The 22809-nt window shown below is 32.3% G+C and overlaps 1 long non-coding RNA gene across 1 annotated transcript; it reads left to right on the forward strand.

Moving 5' to 3' along the window:
* The first annotated feature begins 425 nt into the window (after positions 1-425).
* Positions 426-1877, forward strand: LOC126878848 (uncharacterized). Its single transcript, XR_007695836.1, has 3 exons — positions 426-656; positions 756-1017; positions 1366-1877. It is a non-coding gene; the product is annotated as an uncharacterized LOC126878848 (long non-coding RNA).
* Positions 1878-22809: the final 20932 nt, after the last annotated feature.

Genomic DNA, 22809 nt, shown 5'->3' on the forward strand with positions numbered 1-22809 from the left:
TTGCAATTGTAAAGGATACTATTTTTATAATTCTACTTGCTGAACCTCTGGACACTGCCGTAAAATCAGCTACATATTTAATTGCATACTTCCTGATGCATAAAATCCAACAGAAAATGTTGCATGGGAGTAATGCATCCACCTCTAAAATAAATAAACAGCATTGTTTTTACTTAATATCAACAAATTTTAGTCACTTACCTAATAGTAGGCAAAGTTATTTGGTTTTCTATTTAAGAAGGCACACAAAACTGTTTGTTTTAACCTAATCTTTGGTAAAAATCCAGATCATCATATTATTATTGTTCAAAACAGTTTGTTCTTAATCTATTCTGGTTAATTTTTAGTCTTCTGAATACAATAAATTTCTTGAACTAGACGTTTAAAAATTATACATAATTGTGCTTTTAAAGTACAATTAATTAATCCTATTAGGCAATCCAAACCACGTGACCTCTGGTTGGCACACAAACTAACGAAGAGGTTATGTTTGTATCTATTTTTCAATGATTTTTCATTGTTTATCGTCGTATTTTGTCTATTTTCAATTCATTTGGATTTCGTTTCCTGTTTTTGTGAACTTTATAAACTTTACCACAATGCAAACTGATTATTTAAGGAAATTATTATTGGAAACTCCAGATGTTGCGAGAAAGGTAGGCGAAACAATGTTTATTTACTGTTCATTTTGCCCCGATATTTATCAATAATGATGAATTTTGCAAGCAATAACATTATTTCTTTTATTGTTTTAGATATTTATTGAAGCTGAAAATAATTGGGGATTTAGATCCATACGGAATTCAGTCAGAATTGGATTTTACAGTAAAGTGCAGTCCATCAAGTTACTATTATAGATATTTATACAGATCTGGTGGAGTCTCACAGTTGCTACTCTAAGCAGCAGATGAAAGCATACAAAAGCCTTCAGGCACATAAATATTTTACAGCTGGATTTGTTTTGAATGGAGTAAAAATTGTTAATGATTTCCTGATTTCCATATTATTGTTGGAAAGGTATGCCTTTATTTTATTTATTCACCATTAAGAAATATATGGATAACAGTATTAGTGTCTTTTGGATAAATTGGTTCTAAATATTAGATTTATTTACGTTTATATATCTGTATGAAACCAGACATATCGTTGTCCTAATATGTAAACTGCGAACTCCATAATTCTCTGAAAATGATTTATTACTGCCATCGATTTGAATTACTGTCATGATTGTTCTAAAATTATATTATATGAATGTCTGATTTTAAATAAAATATTCTCAATCATTGTAAAGAACGCAAATACTCTAATAAAAATAAATTTTTGTAGTTGAAGAATTTCCAAAAAAAAATAAAATATTTTTTTTAGGTGAAGCATTTCCAAAAAGCTAATGCTAAACGACTAAATGCTTGGGTGGGGTGATAGCCAGTTCTGATGACATAGCAAATGCACATTGTATGCGTATGGCCGGTAATAGTGAAGTCTGCAGCAATCCTATTTTTAGCTGAGTATGCCCAGAGCAAGACAGACGAAGAAGAACCCAATGCATGTACATATGTTACAGCTACATGGTTTGGAGATAGCAACATATGCATTCTCTGATGAAAAACTAATGAGTTTTGAAACTGTTCGGTCAGAGTGCTTGTTGCGCTCACTAAACGAACTGAAATATAAGATGGCTTTGGCATTGTGTTGCAGCGATATGAAAATGGTTATTCATTTTTAATTATAATGTACTTCTTCATCATGAGTAATTATGTATTGGTCTTTTAGATGTGTATTTATTTTTGTAATTAGTATCAACTTGTAATGATAATATACATTTATCGTTTAAGGTACGACTATGTTTTGACTCTAAAATAAATGTTTTAAAAATCGAATCCTGCCTCTTTCTGTTAGTAACTACCCATGGATATCACAAATTGTGCTTAATGATAGGTTTGTTCGTAGAACGATCAGCAATACTTGCCAACCATCAGACACATGCGCATTCGTAGTCTATGAATGCTAACTATTAACTGCACAACGCTAACTGTTAACTGCTCATGCATCTGATGGTTGACAGCAGTTGCTAATCGTTTGTGTCGTACTACGAACAAACCTATTAGGTCTGGATCCTGTGTACCAAAAAAATTGATTAATAGCAAGCTGAAAATTTGTTAATAGCTTAACGGTGTCCAGTTGGACAAACTTTGATGTATTGTGACACTGGAACAGGGGTAGTTTTAATTGTGAAACAGTTTGGAAACTCGGATTTGGAACATCAGATTACAAAAACATCCCATATATTTTGTCGGACAGAACATCCAACAAAATAATATTGTTTTAACAAAATAGGGGATAAATGTTAAAATTTAGTATTAATAAAGTTTGTCACATTGGCCTAATATTAATGTCACTAGTTACATTAGTGTCACATATAAATAATTGTAATAATATTAATAAAAACCATAATTCCTAGCATGAGTGCGTCCTGTTTTTTGATAATTTAGTTAGGCGAGGAAACATAAATGAGTTTCTAATAGGGCTTTTCATCGATTGTCATTTGTTTCGAGCTTCCGTTAGATGTTGTATAATTCGTGTATAATATTACTATACACGGATTATAGGACATATGACAGAAGCTCAAAACAAATGACTGTGAATGAAAAGCCCTATAGAGGGAAGACGAAAAAAAATTAACATTATCCGATCAGCTCGACTTTCACAGTTCACTACTATACAAGTTACAGGCATGTTTTCAGCACTTAAAATCACCAAAAACGAAAAGTTTATAAAATAATCAATCTAACGAATGTCTTTAAATACTATATTAAGCTCAAAATCACGATAAAAAACAAATTAAAATTAACATTATTCTGATCAGTTGACTTCCACAGTTCACTACTATACAAGTCACAGGCATGTTGTCAGCACTCAAAATCACCAAAAACGTAAAGTTTATAAAATAATTAATCCAATGAATGTCTTTAAATACTATGTATATTAAGCTCAAAATCACGACAAAAAACAAATTAAAATTAACATTATCCCGATCAGTTGGACTTCCGCAGTTCACTACTATACAAGTCACAGGCATGTTGTCAGCACTCAAAATCACCAAAAACGTAAAGTTTATAAACTAATTAATCTAATGAATGTCTTTTAATACTAAATTAGCTAAAAAATCACGACGAAAAACAAATACGAAAAATCAAAAATTACATTGAGTTTAGGTTAAGAACGGTTTTGTGTGCCAACCAAAGATCACGTGATTTAACTTTGACAGGTCGATGGATTCCCTAATACAAAAACAACTGTGTTTTCAACTCAAAAAAAAAGGTTATGTACACTTTAAAGGAGACTTTAGTTAGCCACGGACTTTAGCCACAAAGGTCCGAAATCTGCACTTTAAAGTTAAAGACGGCTTTTGATAAAAAGGAGCCTTTAACTTGATTATGAAATGAAAATCTCAAGTTAAAGACAACTTTAAATTTAAAGCCTCCTTTAACTTCATTATGAAATCGGCCGTAACTTGTTTGTACTTTATTTAAAATTAAAATTTTTCTAGAGAGATATCGAAACCCTATTTAACATCGTCCTTTAATAAAAGATCCTTTATTTTGACATAAATAACCATGCTTATATGTCAAAAGTGTCAAAATGAAGGATCTTTTATTCATAGAGGTATATATTAACATAGAGGGAGCCTACCTTCCGCGCTTCCTGACGACAAGATCTCATGGACTGGTTTGCGGCATCTCTTTCTAACACATTGTATCGAGAAACTAACATGACATTAAGTGTGAGCATAGGTACGGAAGAGAAGGACAACTGTCGCAGCTTTACTATGCGTAAGAGTGAAACAGCACTAATCCAAATAAAAAAGATGGTGTCGTCACTTCGCTCTGAATGACACTCTCTCTATGCTAATATATAACTCTATGCTTTTATTACCTTCATTTTGACATATAAGCATGGTTATTTATGTCAAAATAAAGGATCTTTTATTAAAGGACGATGTTAAATAGGGTTTCGATATCTCTCATATAAGCATGCGCAGTATTGCGTCTTTTATTTTTGTCTTTTAATAAAATACAGGCCGCCTGTATTTAAGGAAAATTAGAGGACACCTTTATTTTAATAAAAGTTCCTTTATTTTGACATAACGTGTCAAAAATGTGAAGAAAGGTCTAACTTCACTTGTATTTTGAATTTATCTTGTCGCTTCTTTGGATTGATAATTTATGTATTGTGGGATTGATATTTGATTAAACTTTCATCATTAAAGTTGTATGTTGGGTTTTATTTATTAAAAACAACTCTAAGTAATATTCTGAGATATAGATTATTGATGTTTTGACCCAAACGAATATAGAAAAGAACATTTTATTGAAGCTTGAGTTATTACAAGAAGTTGTAAAAAGGAATATTATGTAAATAATTTTAAATTGTTACTAATTACAATGATCAGACTTAAAATATCAGTAACTCATTTATTAAACTCAATATATTTTACATTTTTCTATAGAAATAAATATTTATTGAAGATATAAGATCAATAAATTTTAATGAAAGTTAGGATTTGTTAAAATTCTATATTCAAAATAGAGTTCTATTCAACAGATATATAACAACAGGTTAACAAAATAAAACAAAGGTTCAAGTATTTATTTTTGAAAATTTAATCTTTTATAGATTAGAATCTATTAAGTTTTTAATCAAAAGTATTAATACACTTTCATTTTCATGCCATCTTCTTCTTTTGGTTCTTATCCGTTTCGAATGTTGGAAATCATATAGCAATCGTAACCTTGCTAGCTGCTATTCGAAACAGTTCCATTGATATTCTCCCTCTACCAGGTCTTCGCTTACCTTTGACTGTACCTTGCAATATGTACTGCAGCAGGGAGTAACAGTGCTGATTTATCATATGTGTCCCAGATACTGCAGTTTTATGCGTTTAATGGTAAACACAATCTCCAATTCCTTCTTCATTCCTCCTTGTTCGTGATCCATTTCATGCCATCAGTATTTGTTTATTTAAACATTGCCAAAAAAATTAATAAAAACCAGCATAAAGCTTAATTCTTCTATTATCTTTTTGTATATCGGGAAGTTTATCTGACAGATTAGAGGTCTTTTTATTTTCAGATAACTAATTATTGGGAAGTTTATATAACAGTATCCTTAGTATCTGTCTTTTCAGCTCGGATTTTCTCTGTCAGATATCTATTAGTATCTAATCTGTCAGATAAACTTCCTGATAACTAGTTATCCAGAGGTGAAAAGAAAGAAAGAGAGAGCCATAATGGATAAAAGATCAAACGCCAATAGCATGTATGTATATATTTATAAATTTATTATTTAAAACCTGCTAATGATCATAAAATACTTAAAATCAGTCACCAATATAATATTTATATAAATTTATTAACAAACTGCAGTCCAATAAAAATAAAATTAGTTTAAGCGCTAGCTTTAAATGTCGAACAATAATTTTAAACAAACACACACACAATTTAGTCGCATTAGATTAGCTCCTGGTTGAAAATGTACTGCCACAGCTTCTATATCAATATCAACAGCACACTCATTTGCCAGTATTTCAACGTTTTCTCTATTATGTACTACTGCAATATGTAAAACTGAACAAGCTGATATTATTCTTTGAATAAAAGGTAACTTGCATCTCATTACATATGGTAAAATGGGAAATCTCTTCACAATACCAAATGTTCTTTCAATAACAATTCTTGGAAGGGATTTGTGATGGATTATAAAAACACAACTTCTGTCTGAAAATTCTGGAATGGTGTCATTCGGTAGTTGTAGTTGAGGAATGGATATCCACTATTCCCTAATAATATATTCTCCAGAAATTCCCCATTACATATACCCATAATGCAAAAGTATTTAAAAACTCCTAAAATAGTATTTCCAATTTATTGCACTTCCATATTATTGAACGATGAGTATTATGGGATATATTATGTTGTTCTCTAAACATCTTTAAATGACAAAATAATTAAATTTAACGTTTTACTCTTCAATTATCTTATTTTAATTTATATCGACAAATGGAATTTTATAGGTTATTTTTATATTTACAAAAATTATTCATGTCATTTGTCAAAATAAAAGATTCTTTAACTGCGTTTGCAATACCACTCTTTTAGACCCGTCCTGTATTTGTCCTTTATTAAAGTATCCTGTAATAAAGGATCCTTTATTTGCCGGTGGCAGAGAGATATCCGAAACTCGGAGTTAAAAGTTCCTTTATTACAGGATCTTTTAATAAAGGACAAATACAGGACATGTGTAATGAGAGTTATCGAAAAGCAGTTTTAAGGGATCTTTTATTTTGACAAATGACATTAAATATTTTTGTAAATATAAAAATAACCTATAAAATTCTATTAGGGAATCCATCGACCTGTCAAAGTTAAATCACGTGATCTTTGGTTGGCACACAAAACCGTTCTTAACCTAAACTCAATGTAATTTTTGATTTTTCGTATTTGTTTTTCGTCGTGATTTTTTAGCTAATTTAGTATTAAAAGACATTCATTAGATTAATTAGTTTATAAACTTTACGTTTTTGGTGATTTTGAGTGCTGACAACATGCCTGTGACTTGTATAGTAGTGAACTGTGGAAGTCCAACTGATCAGAATAATGTTAATTTTAATTTGTTTTTTGTCGTGATTTTGAGCTTAATATAGTATTTAAAGACATTCATTGGATTAATTATTTTATAAACTTTACGTTTTTGGTGATTTTGAGTGCTGACAACATGCCTGTGACTTGTATAGTAGTGAACTGTGGAAGTCCAACTGATCAGAATAATGTTAATTTTAATTTGTTTTTTATCGTGATTTTGAGCTTAATATAGTATTTAAAGACATTCATTAGATTGATTATTTTATAAACTTTTCGTTTTTGGTGATTTTAAGTGCTGAAAATGGCTAATTGGCTATGTCAAAGCCATTAATAAAAAAAAGTGCTGAAAACATGCCTGTAACTTGTATAGTAGTGAACTGTGAAACTCGAGCTGATCGGATAATGTTAATTTTTTTCGTGTTCCCTCTATAGGGCTTTTCATTCACAGTCATTTGTTTTGAGCTTCTGTCATATGTCCTATAATCCGTGTATAGTAATATTATACACGAATTATACAACATCTAACGGAAGCTCGAAACAAATGACAATCAATGAAAAGCCCTATTAGAAACTCATTTATGTTTCCTCGCCTAACTAAATTATCAAAAAACAGGACGCACTCATGCTAGGAATTATGGTTTTTATTAATATTATTACAATTATTTATATGTGACACTAACGTAACTAGTGACATTAATTTTAGGCCAATGTGACAAACTTTATTAATACTAAATTTTAACATTTATCCCCTATTTTGTTAAAACAATATTATTTTGTTTTTCATTCTATTCAAAATAAATGCAGTTTTGACAGGGAATTTGTTTTGTTATTTATTTATTCCATATAGACCTGGATCCCGGGTACCAAAAAAAAGTTGATTAATAGCAAGCTGAAAATTTATTAATAGCTTAACAGTGTCTAGTCCGACAAACTTTGATGTATGGGAACACTAGAAGTTTTAACTGTAGAACAGGTTAAAAATTTGGAACGTCAAACTACGAAAATGTTTATGTAATTTGTCAGATAAAACTTCCAATTGATTTGCTACCAATTCATTAAACTCTCATGCAAAAACCAGACTGGTGAAAAAATCACCAACTGGGCATTTTAATGAGTAGAACACGAAGACCATGTCAAACTACAGGAATCATGTTGGTTAGTAATAGCAGTCTGATTTTTGCATGAGAATTTAATGAAAGGGTAACAGATCAATTGGATGTTCTGTCCGACAAAATTTATGGGATGTTTTCGTAATCTGATGTTCCAAATCTGAGTTTCCAAACTGTTTCACAATTAAAACTACCCCTGTTCCAGTGTCACAATACATCAAAGTTTGTCCAACTGGACACCGTTAAACTATTAACAAATTTTCAGCTTGCTATTAATCAATTTTTTTGGTACACAGGATCCAGACCTAATAGGTTTGTTCATAGTACGACACAAACGATTAGCAACTGCTGCCAACCATCAGATGCATGAGCAGTTAACAGTTAGCATTGTGCAGTTAATAGTTAGCATTCATAGACTACAAATGCGCATGTGTCTGATGGTTGGCAAGAGTTGCTGATCGTTCTACGAACAAACCTATCAGTAAGCACAATTTGTGATATCCATGGGTAGTTACTAACAGAAAGAGGCAGGATTCGATTTCTAAAACATTTATTTTAGAGTCAAAACATAGTCGTACCTTAAACGATAAATGTATATTATCATTACAAGTTGATACTAATTACAAAAATAAATACACATCTAAAAGACCAATACATAATTACTCATGATGAAGAAGTACATTATAATTAAAAATGAATAACCATTTTCATATCGCTGCAACACAATGCCAAAGACTTCTTATATTTCAGTTCGTTTAGTGAGCGCAACAAGCACTCTGACCGAACAGTTTCAAAACTCATTAGTTTTTCATCAGAGAATGCATATGTTGCTATCTCCAAACCATGTAGCTGTAACATATGTACATGCATTGGGTTCTTCTTCGTCTGTCTTGCTCTGGGCATACTCAGCTAAAAATAGGATTGCTGCAATATGGCTGCAGACTTCACTATTACCGGCCATACGCATACAATGTGCATTTGCTATGTCATCAGAACTGGCTATCACCCCACCCAAGCATTTAGTCGTTTAGCATTAGCTTTTTGGAAATGCTTCACCTAAAAAAAATATTTTATTTTTTTTTGGAAATTCTTCAACTACAAAAATTTATTTTTATTAGAGTATTTGCGTTCTTTACAATGATTGAGAATACTTTATTTAAAATCAGACATTCATATAATATAATTTCATTACATTTCTTAATGGTGAATAAATAAAATAAAGGCATACCTTTCCAACAATAATATGGAAATCAGGAAATCATTAACAATTTTTACTCCATTCAAAACAAATCCAGCTGTAAAATATTTATGTGCCTGAAGGCTTTTGTATGCTTTCATCTGCTGCTTAGAGTAGCAAATGTGAGACTCCACCAGATCTGTATAAATATATATAATATATCTATAATAGTAACTTGATGGACTGCACTTTACTGTAAAATCCAATTCTGACTGAATTCCGTATGGATCTAAATCCCCAATTATTTTCAGCTTCAATAAATATCTAAAACAATAAAAGAAATACTGTTATTGCTTGCAAAATTCATCATTATTGATAAATATCGGGGCAAAATGAACAGTAAATAAACATTGTTTCGCCTACCTTTCTCGCAACATCTGGAGTTTCCAATAATAATTTCCTTAAATAATCAGTTCGCATTGTGGTAAAGTTTATAACGTTCACAAAAACAGGAAACGAAATCCAAATGAATCCAAAATACGACGATAAACAATGAAAAATCATTGAAAAATAGATACAAACATAACCTCTTCTTTAGTTTGTGTGCCAACCAGAGGTCACGTGGTTTGGATTGCCTAATTTGTAATCTCGTATAAATAAGACCATAGAAGAGTGAATAAGACGTTATAGAGATAAAAATTAAAATAAGAGTAAGAACAAGACAATTAAGAATAAGATCATTGAAAAGAGTAAAACGTTGAATTTAATTATTTTGTCATTTAAAGAACAACATAACCCATAATACTTAACATAAACCATAGTACAACATGAAAGTGAAATTAGAAATACTATGTTTAAGGGAGTTAAGGAGTTGTTAAATACTTTTGCATATTATGGGTATACGAAATGGAGAATTTATGGACAATGTATCTGTTAGGGAGCAGTTGAAGTGCTGTGTAATTAATCACAAATTGCTTCAAGAGCTGTTATTGAAAGAACATTTTGTATTTTGAAGAGAATATTTCCAATATTAATATGTGAAATAAGATGCAAGTTATATTTAAAGAATAATATGAGCTTGTTCAGTTTTACTAGTTTTACAGTTTCATTGAAATTTGCACTAACAAATATGAAGGTGGTGCGATTTAATGGAACAAGCTTTGTTGTTTATTTGGGTTTATATTTATGACTGCCGACACTAAATCCATTCGCCAAATCGAACATGCTGTGGCAGTACATTTTCAAACAGGAGCAAATCTAGTGCAACTACATTTTGTGTGTGTTTGTTTGTGGTAAAATTATTCGCAATTTAAGGCAAGTTTAAATGGTTAATGTTGATAATTTTATTTTTATTGGACTGCAGTTTGCTAGTAAAGTTATAAATAAATAGGTATAGTATATATATAGTTTAATATTGGTGTCTGATTTTAAGTATTTTATTATTAGCAGTTTTTTAATAAATTTATAAATACATATTAATGTTTGATTTTACGTATCCTTTAAAATATGTTATATCACTTTCCGTTAAAAGGACTTCCACAACTAGCAAAAATGTATGAACAATTTGTTTTAACGGGTTTTGTAGAACCGTTGATACACAGATGCGTTGCAGAGCACATATAGAAAATTAAACAGATTGTGGATGAGTGGAATGCCCTATACAAAGCTTGAACGCCACAAAAGCGACTACAATCCAGGAAAAGCTTCCTTGGAACAGTGCAGGATGAGTATTTTCCTCTTCCCTAGGTTCCATGAACCAGACAATCTCTAGACCTAGACTTTAAAACACGGAAAACTATAAATAGGATAAGACCAGGGGTCGCTCCAGTAAAATCAAACATTATAAAATGGAGGAAAATAGACCAAGCTGATGTGAACTGTGACTATGGAAAAATACAGAATATGGAACATCTTCTTACATGCAGAAACTATCCTTGTACCCTCGAAGATTTGTGGCTCGGCAACAAAGATAGAGCCGACATAGCCCAAAACTGTGTTTTAAAGGACAAAAATAATAGATGAATTAGCTTTATGGTGGATGAATTATTTTGACAGTATATTTAAATAAACAAAAGCTGATGGCACGAAAGTGTAATACTTTTGGTTCAAAACGATATAGATTCTAATACATCAAGGATAAAAAATTTCAAAAATAAATACTTAACCCGCCGTTACACACGTCTTCTATTGTGACGTGGTTGCACGCGTATGAGCGTCGCCCTCACCTACATAAATTCGACTTATTTCGAGGAAGAATGAATGTCAACATGTATAAATATAAAATGGTTTGTACTCACATATTATAGAAAGTCTCGTAAACCAATTTTTTTTATTAATTTAACAAAACAAAAGTAAAAATAATATAAATCAAAAGCAAGTTTTCTTAATTTTCAATTTCAGCAGGCCACTGAAGAAATTAACGTTCTTTAAGCGAATAAACTGTGGCTTATTTCCCAGTTAGAATAGGTAAATTTAAAAATGGGTTCTTAACCAGTGGCGCACCTAGAATTTTCCTCTAGTGGGGGAGGGGGGTTTGCTTGAGCACCGAAAGTTTTTTGTATTATTTGTGAAAGACAAGTTACATTTTCCTACTTTCTTTTATATATATTTCTATATGCTCTGGGTAGGATTTTAACCCCTAAACCCCCCTCGGTGTGCCACTGTTCCCAACCTAATTCAAACAATAATATTTTAATTAAACCTACCTAAATATTAAATAAAAACCTGTAAAGTTTCTTTGAGATAACAGAAACGTGATTTCACCGTGATTGCACGCGCAGTGAGGAATTCCCTCACTTGAAGAGGGATGTCTCTTCTTTCAACTATCACACAGCACACTGACTGCCTGAAATATTCTATAACTTTTTCATACCCTCTCATGAACCATGCTAAAGGCATTCCTGGGTGCTTAAGGTTGTCGTATTAGTTTACACAATTTCATTAGTTTTAAACAAATATGGTGAGGGATTCCCTCATAGCGCGTGTGATGGCGGGTTAAACCACTTAAATCTTTGTTTTATTGTATGAACCCGTTTATATTTTAATACCATTTATGTTATATATCTGTTGAATTGAACTCTACCTTTGAATGCAGAATTTGAACAACTCCTAAACTTTTCCACAATGTCTCAAGTATGATACTTGTGCATTCAAATTAATTGAAATTAGGTAGGTACATCTTATATATCTGTAATAAAAATATTTATTTCTATACAAAAATGTCTGGAGTTTAAATGAGTTGTAAAGAAATTCTATGTCTGATTATTGTACCTAATTATTAAACACTAAAATTATTTACAAAAATTATATTTAAATTCCTGTTTACAAACTTTTTCTAATAACTCAATGGTCTTAAATATTCTTTTTTATATTGATTTGGGTCAAAACATTAATAATCTATATCTGAGAATAAACTGTTATTCCTTTATTTAGGAGTTCTTTTTAATAAATAAAACTTCAACTTAGATCAAAAATATCCAGATGTGATAAAAACATAAATAAAAGTGAAGTTAGACGACTTTCTTTTCTTGTTTCTTCACATAATTTGACAAATATGTCACATTTTTGACACGTTACGTCAAAATACAGGATCCTTTATTAAAAGATTTTTGTCCTTTATTTTTCCTTAAATACAGGCGGCCTGTATTTTTTTACAGGACAAAAATAAAGGATGTGATACTGCGCTTGCGTATATGTCAAAATAAAGGATCTTTTATTAAAGGACGATGTTAAATGGGGTTTCGATATCTCTCTAATAACTCTCTATTATTAGAGAGATATCGAAACCGTCGTTTGGTAATAAAAGATCCTTTATTTTGACACTTTTGACATATAAGCATGGTTATTTATGTCAAAATAAAGGATCTTTTATTAAAGGACGATGTTAAATGGGGTTTCGATATCTCTCTATTATCCACAATGAACACTCAGGATGTGATGTCACTAACTGTCACTTTCAGTTTGCTCAAATTATTTGATGGTGGGACGCGGCCTTAAGCATATAAATTAGGCAGTGGATAGGTAGCCGGTACCGGTGACTTCTTCCGTAGCCGGTAGTTGGCTTTTATTGGTTAAAGGCTGTATGACACTATACATTTTCTTGTATCATTTCTAATATCGTTTCTGATATGTCAAAAAAATGCATAGTGTCATACACAGATACAAGAAACGATATCAGAAACGATACAAGAATTTGTGTCAGGCACAGATTATTGTACAAGAACTGCGCCAATTTCTGCGCAAAGAGCAAAAACGTAAAACCTGCTGGTAAAACATCTAAAATGTCATAATTACTTACTCATAATGGCGGCTGAAATGAAAATGGGATAATGTATTGATGAATTTATTTGTGTTTTTGTAGGTATAATTTATAAATCTTTTATTGATACTTAATATACCGTTTGGTATGGACTACTGTTCTACTAATAACCATATATTTAGCTCCTAGTAAAGTTCAAACTATAAATTTAGGTTTCATGGTGCATAATTTTTTAATAGACGAAAATACAATAGTTCCTAATTTGGATCAAACTGAAGATAATTCTAATGCAAATATTTTAGCACAAATATCAAAACAAAATAAAAACACAAATAATCAACCTCAGCCAACGTAAAATTCTGGTTAACATTAAAATGTTAATTATATAAAAGTTTATAAATTTTATAAAATATTTAAAATCAGCTGTGTCTGTAGATGCAGTACTACCATAACGTGACACAGGGTGACAAACAAAATTTCGACCAATCACGTGCCGAATTTCATACAATTTTCGATACAAGAACTTGCATAGTGTCATACAGGGCACAAATGTACGTACAAGAAATGATACAAGAAAATGTATACAAGAAACGATATCAGAAACGATATTAGAAATGATACAAGAAAATGCATAGTGTCATACAGCCTTAAGCAAGTAAGTGGGCGGAACTACCGGTCAATATTAGCATGTGTATTACCACAGAATAACTAACCATATGGTTAGTTATTCTGTGGTATTACTTACGAAAATTATACAAAATAGCTGCATTTACATTATACATTTTCAATGATTGTGCGAAATAAGTGCATTTTATTTTGAATAATTATTTTCAAGCAGTGTGCATTTTTATGAAAAAGTAATAAAACAGATCACAAATAATTAAGTCAGAAATCAAGTAAAACTTTATTAAAAAATTAAAAAGTAACAATAGTTATGATTATTATTGTACCCCGGCCTAACCAAAATTTAGTCCCCATCACAGATAATCAAATTTGCCTGATTGATGCAGTTCTGAAGGCAAAACTCTGCTTTTCTGTATGAACAAGATCCTGTATAGATTTCCATGTTTCACAAGTTACCATAGTTTTAAAATTGATACCGAAATAAGATTAGAAGAGATCAGAAACTATTTTTTTTAATTCAACTTGATCAGATTGGCTTTTCATTTTCTTTTTTTTTTGTAAACCAATTACATTACATGTTTTTCTTTTTTTTTTGTCTTTCAACATTTAATTCAATTCAATGCTTTAAACTTTATACAAAACAAACACAGGAGCACACGAAGCATAGATAAAGAATATATTATACTGAATACATACTACTCAAACACGAATCAAACATAAACATAACCTAAACTAAACATACCCTTGATTTAGACCAATAATAAGCGACTACCTGCTACAGAACAAGTCACCGGTGTAATGTTATAATGTAACACGTGGTAGGGTTCCTAGGTTAACTTTGGAGGATAGGTTATAATGAAACAACTTGTATCTATCGTGTCTAGATTCAGAATGGTTTTATTTCCGTTTCACTGTCTCACTGTCACGTCACTCTTACAATATTACCAACTTGAGTGCGTTCCGAATACTACCTATTTACATACATCACATCCCCCTCTTTTTATAATGACAAAATAAACATAACTTTCTTTAACAAATCTTTAAATAAACACTTATAAATTTCCACAATTGTTTCATTCACCCTTTACCCCCTTTTATTTTATAATAAAATTACTTATAAATCTAGTCTATCAGGTTTTTTAACAATTCGACCTGAAGAGGTTTGTGGAGGTAAGTTTATTGGAGAGTGATGATCAGAATGGTTATCAGAGACACTTTCAAAATTTTGTGACTCACTAGTTTCAGATTCGTTATCTGAATGTTCATCGTCAGAAGTTGCAGGAATGCGAACTAAAAATTGTCTTCTTGCAATTTCTGACCCAGAATCTCTTAATTTAATCGAGTAGGTTTTATCTCTTAATTTATGTGTGATAAGACCTTCTCTCAATTTGTTTTTATCTTTAATATAAACTTTTTCATTATTTTTAAGCGGTTTTAAATTTATTGTCCCTCTATCATAATAAGCTTTTTGACTGTTTTGTCTTTTCTGAAAATCGCTGATTACTATTTTAGAATTACATAATTTTGGTTTTAGAATTTTGTCAGTGGTGGGAATCTGAGTTCTAAGTACTCGTGACATTAAAAGTTGAGATGGTGATGGTAAATTTGAATCAATTGGTGTATTTCTAAGTTGTAGCAATGTTAAATATGTATCTTTACCATCTCTAAGAGATTTTCTTAGCGCTTTTTTGTAGGTTTGAATATATCTTTCACTTAGACCATTAGATCTATGATTTTCTGGGCTTGACTTTATGCTTTTAAATTCCCATTCTTGACAAAATTTAACAAATTCATTGGCTGTGTATTGTGGTCCACCATCAGAGTAAAATATTTTTGGTATTCCATGACGAGCAAATATCGATTTTAAATGTGTAATTATAGTTGAACTGGTTGTATCGTTCAACAGACAAATTTCTGGATATTTACTGTAATAATCTACCACCATTAAATAACTTTTTTGACCTATGTAAAATATATCAGAGCCAACTTCCTCCCAGGGGAGTTCTGGGATATTGTGTGGAGTCAAAGGTTCTCTCTTTGCATTTTCAAATTGTGGGCAAATTGGACAACCTTTAACTTCATTCTCAATGTCAACTGTCATGGAAGGCCAATATAATGATTGTCTAGCTAACATTTTACATTTATTTATTCCTTGATGGCCATAGTGAATTCTTTTTAACATTTCTTTCCTCATTACATGAGGAATTATAATTTGACTATTCCTCATCAACAAACTATCAAATAAGGTTATTTCATCTTTAATCTTAAAAAATGCTTTTAAATCTTTATGTACATTATTTAATTCTTTTGGCCAACCTTTTTTTATGAAAGTCTTTAGATCAATTAAAGTTTTGTCTTTGCTAGTCTCTTCTTTGATTTTTTGCAGTTGATTGTTTGAAACATTAATGTTTAATCTTACTAAACAAATTTGTGATTCTAGTTCAATATCTAAATCATTCTTTATTACAGGCAATTCCGAACAACATCTCGATAGCGTATCAGCTATATATAGTTCTTTACCTTTTTTATACATCAGATTATAGTCATACCTCTGCAATTTAAATAACATTCTTTGAAGTCGTGGTGGCGCATTCATTAAGGGTTTCTTTACTATGGATATCAATGGTTTGTGATCAGTTTCTATATCAAACTTGGAAGCATATATATAATTATGAAATTTCTCACATGCCACCAGAACTCCAAGAAGTTCTTTTTCAATTTGTGCATAATTTTGTTGTGTTAAAGTTAAAGCCTTTGATATGTAAGCTACTGGTTGACCTTTTTGTAAGAGTACAGCTCCTATTGAGTCTTTTGAACAGTCAACCGATATTAAACACTTTTCATTTATATCAAAATGTCTTAATACTGGGCTTTTTGAAATTATTTCCTTAATTTTACTAAAACATTCATCATGTTTATGTGACCAATGCCATTCTACATTTTCTTTAATTAATTCCCTAAGAGGTGCGGTTAAGTCTGACAAATTTTGTATGTGTTTAGACAAATACGTTATCATTCCTAATAATCTCTGTATGTCTTTTTTATTTTCTGGCTTTTTCATATCTTGAATGGCTTTAATTTTATCACTATCAACACTTTGACCATCTTTATTGTAATTAAATCCTAAAAATTTTACATTTTTTACACCAAAACTTCACTTTTCATAATTAAATTTGACATTATTTATCCTAGCTCTTTCTAAAACTTGATATAAACATTTATCATGTTGTTGTTTTGATGAGCCATAATAATAATAATAATATAATAATAATAGAGTTTATTTGTAGCAACTAACAACATAATAAATAAACCCAGTTTCTCACTGAAGTTGTTAGTCACAGACTACAACTTGTGCGTGAGGGTTAAATTTTGATTAAGCATATTAAATAACATTAATTTATCTTATAGGTTAACAAAAAGGAATAAAATATAGTCTTTTTCGATCATCTGACTTCAAATTTGGGCTCCTCTTCTCACCTAATTCAGTTACTGTTGAATTTTGTTTATGGGACCTGAATTTCTGATGGGATTCTTCTGACGAACTTCGTTTTCTATGAGAATTATAATCATTTTTTGAAGGTGTTTTATCCATTTTTACCATAATTTTCACAATTTAAACATTTATAAGTGACATTTTTAATAAATAATTTTTGACATTCTATAAACATAAAATATTATTAATTGCCATAAACAATTAAATCATCAATATATGTTTCTACACCCTCCATATTAAATATTTTACTGAATCTTTTGTGAAACACCTCACTTGCTGAACTAATGCCATAAGGCAGTCTTAAAAATTTATATCTACCATAGCAAGTGTTAAAAGTACATAATTTACTACTTTCATCATCAAGCTTTATGCTCCAAAATGCTTTTGAGGCACCAAGCTTGCTGAAATAAACGTTACCTTTTAAATTTGCAGCTATTTCATCAATCGTAGGGAGTTGAAAGTGCTCTCTTTTGATAGCTTTATTCAAGTCTCTAGGATCTATACAAACTCTTATGGAATTACTTTTTGGTTTTCTTACCAAGACTATCGAGTTGACCCAATCTGTAGGTTCATCAACCTTCTCAATTATTCCATTTTTCTCCATTTCAGCTAATTCAAGTTTTAGTTTCTCCTTTAATTGTAGTGGAATCTTTCTTGGAGGATGTATAACTGGTTGTGCAGTTTCATTTAGCATGATTTTATATGGCTCATCCAAGCAGCCTATACCTGAAAAAACTTCTTTAAATATTTTTTTCACATCAGAGTAATCATTTTTAAATGTAACTTCTCTAGAATTCAAATTATTTTCAATTTTTTCTATAGTATTGATTCTTTTTAAAATATTTAAAGCTTTACATGTAGGAAGACCTAATACCGTTGGTGAATTAATTTCTACCACATAAAACATTATGTTGTACATGTTATCTTTATACTTGCATTCTAAACTACATTTTCCAATGACCCTAAGTGTTTCATCCGAAAATGTCGTTAACCTGCAGTTTGTTTTCTGTAGTTCAACATTAACTTCTAGAGAATTTAACTTATTTATTGATATTACGTTTGCCATTGCCCCTGTATCTAATCTACAGCTTAATTTACGCTTGTTAACTTCAAAATTTATCATGAAATCATCATCAAAACTGCTATTTTTAGTATTTACCAAGCCTATAAACAAATCATCTGATTCTGAATCATCTACATCTACATACTTAATTTGTTTTTGAAAACATTTTTTTGCATAATGCCCTATTTTATTACATAAATTACACTTAGCTTTATATGCTTTGCATGGTTGGCCTCTGTGCTCCATTCCGCACCTACTGCACCCTGAACTGCTTCCAGATTTACCATTGAACTGGCCGTCTTGGGACTTTGAATGAGTTGGATTCACTCTTCTGTCTTCCCACTGTTCTCTATTTACATATTTCTTATTGAAGTTTCTTTTCTTTATGTAGTGCACCTCCTCTGACTTCATTTTTTCAGACTGGATTTTCGAACTTTCTATACTTTTACACAGATTGATTGCTTTTTCCAAGCTCATCTCATCTTCTTCTAATAGTCTCTGTCTCATCGTTTCATCTGCTACCCCACAAGTTATGCAAGTCTTAATCAGACTGTCCTCCAAATTCTCTAGCTCACAATTTTTTGCCTTGTTTATAATATCTGTTATAAATTTGTCTACTGACTCACCTTCTTCTTGTTTTCTGGTGAACAGGCAATACCTTGCATTTGACACGTTGCTTTTTGGCTTGAAATGTGCTTCAAATTTTTTTATTAACAGTTCTAACTTGTCTTTTTCTTCTGTTGAGAACTTAAACGTGTTATATATTTTGAACCCTTCGTCCCCTATTAACTGTAATAGCTGTGCACACTGGGTTATTTCAGGTTTCTTTGTTAATTCTGTAGCTTGTAAGTAGTTTTTGAATCTTTGTATGAAGAATTTCCAATATTCATACACGTTACCCGACATCTGCATGGAATTTATTGCTGCCTTGAATTCCATTATGCTTCTTATATACGTTTTTCTTAGGTTTGGTTACGCTTTCGACACCATGTAATGTTAGGTTTGTTCCAACACGACCGAGAACCGTCACGAAACGGTAACGCTCCTGCGCAGTAATCAAAATCCGTTCCAACAAAAATATGATCGTCATCGGATCGTCCATCCCACTGTTCCAACAAGAATTGTGATCTTTTAGTGACGGTTTCGTGATGATCATTTCAGTAATCGGGAAATAGTGTTTTTCATTGATTGTCATTTGTTTCGAGCTTTTGTCATGTGTCACCTAATATTAATATATCAAGGGCATACGTCTTTAGCTTTTTTCATTGGATATACCAACAACAAAATACATATTGATAGATAAATCAGTTATCAGTCAGGTAACCGTTCCAACATCGGTTTCCAAATTACCGTCATGGGACGATAACTGGGCGATACAATTACGAACATGCGCACAACAAACGGTACAAGTAGTTTCGTGACGGTTTCTGGACCGTCCAAAAGTTCATGTTGGAACAAACCTGTTATAATGTAACACGTGGTAGGGTTCCTAGGTTAACTTTGGAGGATAGGTTATAATGAAACAACTTATATCTATCGTGTCTAGATTCAGAATGGTTTTATTTCCGTTTCACTGTCCTTGTCACTGTCACGTCACTCTTACAATATTACCAACTTGAGTGCGTTCCGAATACTACCTATTTACATACATCACACCGGAACTACCTATCCACTACCTATAAAATAAACAGGAAGGAGTCTGTCATATATCAACAACACCTTAAATTTCTAGCGGAACCGGCCATCTTGAACGTCTGTGGATGACTCATAAGTTCTTGTCAAGGCTGAATATGTGAGAGTGGCACAAGAGATGTATCAGACGGTAACAATTAGAGAGAGCGAATGCAGCTGAAACTGGAAAATTTTGTGTGAAAGCAGAGCTTCATTAGGGTTAGGTTAAGTTCCGTATTAAACCCGTAGTTATTAATAACTAGAACTAGCGAATAGCTAGAAAAGATAATGTTAGGAATGAGTATATACGAAAAAATTGGGTGTGGATCGTACTGGAAACAAAATAAGAAACAGGTTAAGGTATATAGAGACTAGATCTGATGTCTTCATTCTTTTATATATGCAGTACTGCCTGTTTTTCTTCAACGGTGTATTTCCTTCTGTCCCTAACTTGTCATTCCAGCTTTTCCTTGGGCGTCCTATACTTATTCTGCCTAACGGTGACTTGTCCCTGGCTATTCTTACTATTCTTGATTCAAATATCCTGCTTATATGTTGATTCCACTCTTATTTTCTGTTCTTTACCCCAGGGCCGGACTGGCACATAAAAAAGGCGCCAACCCAAATCCTAAAAAAGGCGCCAGACCCCCCCCCCTTCTTTACATCAAATCTTTTTCAAATCCTAACGCATGTATTTTCAAGTAACGTTATAAATATTACTTGTGATTTTTTTAAGTTTATTTTAATTTAAATCCATAAAGTAACTTACTATTTTTATTGGAAATAGTAAATTATATTATGATGCCATAAAAATATAGCTTCAGTTTCCCAGTATTCCTTTTACTCCGTTACATTTTTTGGTGATCTCTGGAGATTTAAAACAAATTTTTGAAAAGTTTGAGTAATTTTTCAACTGCTTCTACAGAGGAATCTACTGGTTCAAAAACAATTAACAAAAATCATGATTGGTGTTTAATATAGGTCACTTTTTGAATTTTTTCAAATTTTTAGAGCGCTCTAACACTCTATATAATAGAAGAGTAAACCTACATAGATAAAATATCAGCAACTACACGGTGTCAGACGATCCGTGCCTGAGTGGTGAAGTGAATGACCTAGATCAGACAGCCGCAAACGGAGCCCTCGGAAAACTGACGAAACCCTTTAAAATTTGAAATTCAAGCCTTAACTTGCGTAAGGGCGCACTGCCTCGCCGGACAGTATAATTCGCCTCTACTCATGGGAACTATATGGATAAGTATTTAATCAGGCAGGAAAAAATAAAACAAAACGAAGGGACAATGGAGTGAGTCATCGGTGATGATGCAAGCTGGAACAAGCTATGAATGATATAATAATATCGTGTTCATCAGTAGTGAAGGGAACGAAGGGAAAGTACTCAGCGAAGAAGAAAAGAGGAAGGAGACTTCGGAAAAAGGGGATCTGTTGGAAGAATTCCGGTCAGGGGTAGTGACCTGACAAGACGGAGCTTCCAGCGGAGGTAACCTTGCAAAGGAGCTCCTCACTTGGGGAGAAAAGATATAGAGAGAAGGAGTAGAGTTGCGAAATAACGGCTAAGATAAGAGCAATGACTAAACTTACCAGAGTTACAAATAATTTAGTGAAACTAATGTCCGACAATAAGAACACGAAAGTCGAAATCAAGAATGAGGTAAAAAAACCTTAAAAGAGTCACCAAAGACATCTTCTTCTTTTTGTATAGACATGACTGTCTGTTTTTTCAATGTGCCTCTAGTAAGTTGTCGTTTCATCGTTTTCGTGGTCTTTCCACTGATCGTCTTCCTATTGGAGAACCGTCTCGCGCTGTCCTTAAACTATCGAAGATCACTGTCCACCGAAGACATGGAGGGCACTTTCAGAGAAATCGCCCTCGGCGGCATTGAGAACCGAAATATAATAGTGGAGAAAAGCGGTGAGAAAGGAACGACTAAGAGGCGACAAGCGTGTCCACACAAATGGACTTCAAAGAGTTCTTTCCAGAATAACTAAGTGAAAGAAAGATACAAATGATCGCAACGGTCCTGAACTCAAGGGAAAGAGGCTTTGAAAAAATTAACATTATAAATTAGAATAGGAAGAAGATCACTTTACTTTACGGTCGTGAAACCGGGAAGAGGAAATAAACCTCCAGGCGACTTGGTAATGGCCTTGGAACCTGGACTTCTAGGTGAAGGGGAAAGGTTCAACGACCTGACTAGGAAAAACCGAAAATGGTAGTAAGTGCAGTAGGTATATACAGACCAAGAGACCTCCCACTTAATTCTATGATCACAATTACAAGGTAGAGTCAGGAAACAGAGAACCGGGGAAATCGTCAGTCCCTGTAGAGAAAGGGGTGACAGAAATGAAAGGGGACAAGAGACTACTGGCAATTATCTCTAAATTATTGAGGGAAGACATAGAGATACTGGAGACCAGAGAGGCGTCCCTAAGAGTATAGGGGGGGTTGCAGAGGTAGGAACCTCAGGAAGCTCCTCGAAGTCACGTTTAGGGTATGGACCTCCACCTCGCGCTGGAGGAGTATGAACGTGGTGACGCAGAAGGTGATTGTGAAGGGAGGTGGAAAATCCTACGCCGAGTTTCTAAAGCTAAACAAAGGCAATGCAGACACGAGGAAGAGTCAAATTTGTGTCATAAGCGCTAATATGAATAGGTACAGGGACCTACAGCTCGAAGTGACATGGAAAGAACAGGCCGAACACCTGAAGAAGATAAGGGTGGCCTCGGCCGGAGGAAAACGTAGTAGAGAACGTCC

Source organism: Diabrotica virgifera, chromosome 1 (genome assembly GCF_917563875.1).
Source record: "Diabrotica virgifera virgifera chromosome 1, PGI_DIABVI_V3a".
NCBI classification, from domain to species: Eukaryota; Metazoa; Arthropoda; class Insecta; order Coleoptera; family Chrysomelidae; genus Diabrotica; species Diabrotica virgifera.